This window comes from Anopheles arabiensis, assembly GCF_016920715.1.
Source record: "Anopheles arabiensis isolate DONGOLA chromosome X unlocalized genomic scaffold, AaraD3 X_pericentromeric_contig0004, whole genome shotgun sequence".
Taxonomy (NCBI): Eukaryota; Metazoa; Arthropoda; class Insecta; order Diptera; family Culicidae; genus Anopheles; species Anopheles arabiensis.
In genome coordinates this window covers 32501-35000 of record NW_024412082.1, presented here as the reverse complement: position 1 = coordinate 35000, position 2500 = coordinate 32501, and positions in this window count along the sequence as shown.

The following is a 2500-nucleotide window of genomic DNA, read 5'->3' as shown; positions in this document are numbered from 1 at the left end:
CTAATAACGAAAATTAAATTATAAATCGGTAAACGGCTAGGAGTTGCTCAGTAGCTTTTTGCGCAACGTGGCAAAAGTATTCGAGTTCAGATTTCTTGGACGTAGCGTATTTTTCAATCATAATAAACCGAATCAAACATAACAATGATGAAACTTACACCATGTCCCAAGGTTGTGCACAAAACGTAACGATAAAGTGCTGGCGAAGTTAGAGGTGCACCAAAATTGTGTACCGATCAGGGAAAGTACTCTACGTTCCTATGATTTGGGTGAAAAGTGTTGATTAACTGCTGGTAGAATAGACAGTTGCTTATCATACACATCGCAAACGAACACCCCTTAGTGAGCATTAGCAAAAGTCAATGGCACAAAGCAATTGCAATACAAACTGATCAAGTACATTAAAGAACGCTAAGTACCAGGACTTCTTTCCAAGAATGGTGTCCGCGACGGGAGGGCAAGCGTCCTTCCCAGGTTTTCCTAGTAAACCTTGTATGGTAAACATACCCAAGCGTGTCTGTAAGCACGCAACGAAAGTCACGAACGGGCACATACCTAGGGAATGTACTCTACGTACTTGGACTTTTGTCCAAGAATGGTGTCCGCGACGGTCGGGCACTGCGACGCAATAACCAAATCCTAGGATTGTAACTTTAGTGTGCACAAACATAAACATTAACGCGTTCGCTCGGGCTGCGCCGTCCGTGTTGAACACACATGTGGGTGATTATATGCGTGGAGGGACAAAAACATACGAGGAGGAGACAGTTTTCTGCACGATGTGCACAAAGCTCATTTCGTCGTCCCGGGCGAATGGAAAAACACAAACATCGCGAGTATCGTTCTAGGTTTCTGTCTATAAAAGGGCAGGCCAAAAGGTGACCGGTTGAGATAAGCATTTTAAGCATACAAACACTTTATTGGAACTTTTGATGCAAAAACAAGGTACGTACATGTAGGTTGTACCAACATGGACATCTATGAACGCGTACGCTCGGGCTGCGCCCTCCGTCTTGTACTTTCCTGATCGGTACACAGTTTTGGTGCACTGCTATTCCGACCGGCAACTTGTACCAACATATACATCCATGAACGCGTAAGTAGTGTACTTTCCCTGATCGGTACACACTGTTGGTGCACGGCATAAGAAAAGAGCTAAAATGGTCAAACTCAATCCATTTCAACAATAGATAGTCGATAGTAGCTGTGCCGATGAAGTAGGGCACGATGCAAGTTAATGTTGTTTAATGAATAACATGTCCGCCATACATTTCAGTACAAAATTGCTCGGTCAGACCTACAAAGTGCTATATCTCGAATACGAGGCGTCGGACTGGGGGTTGTAGAACAATTTTAAGTTCGTCTAATGATTCTACATCCGATTCTGGATAGCGGTTTTTGACCACTTTTCAATATTTTGTGACACCCCGAACCTAGGGGCAGCTCCTAGCTTTTTCAAAAATGTGCACCGAACGGGCCGGAGAGCTCGTGTGGCTCAAAACATGTTTTTCGCTAAAACACCTCAAAACGTGTAAGGAACGCACCCTAGATGATGAAAAGTGCAATCAGAATGTCAATCGACAACTTTGTTGGGGGTACCATTTTACTCTACGGGCCAGTAGCTTAGGCGCGCCAACAGCGCTTTCCTTTCGGGTTCCCATTTTTTGCCCTCCTGGGATTATGATCATTTGTTCATTGCCTACTATAGGGAGGGTACCTTGCTACGAGGTCAAACATGAAGATTGCACCAAATCGTAGTTTTACCTCTATTTAGTCGTAGGAGCATGGTTTGCAGTGGCAGTGGGTCATTAAGCCCCCGTTTGGGTCATACGTCCCCTCCGCGATAAAAATCGTCGTATGCCTATAGTCCGAACTAATGAAGCAAAAGTGGTGTCTGGTGGGTTCTGCCGATGATTATAACCTATGATTTTGAGCTTCCACCCTATCAAAACGTTCCCTGGAGCAGTACATCACGGGTCTACGGACCCAAAGACTTCGTCGTGATGGTTTCAAGTAAAAAAAGTTGTAACAGCTAAGGGTTTTAGAATACGCGTATATTAACCATTGCTTGAAACTAAGCTTCGTTGTCTTTAAACTCTGCAAGACCAATCGAACTTCTTAGGGAAACCCGAAGGATTCACGCTAAGCTCGATGAGCTATTATGGGTTGTGGTGCATGATCTGGTGTTCCTTGGATCTAATCCAATGAATAAATTTATGAGGGTATATATGGTGCAGGGCACAAAGCGTGATGAAACCGGGTCTCCCTACCAAATGTGGCATATTTTTTCCCTGAGAGCGAAGCTCAGACCCACGTAGGGGAGAGCGAAGTGGAACTTAAATGTTCTATGCAGCAAATGTTCGCCATGCGGATAAACAAGTTGGAATAGTTCAATGTAGTGTAATGCAAACACGAATCGCAAATAACGATACGGGACCCAGAAGCAATTCTGCGGATCCCTCGGGGAGTGGTGAGTTGATATAAATTAGAGGTGAAAGTC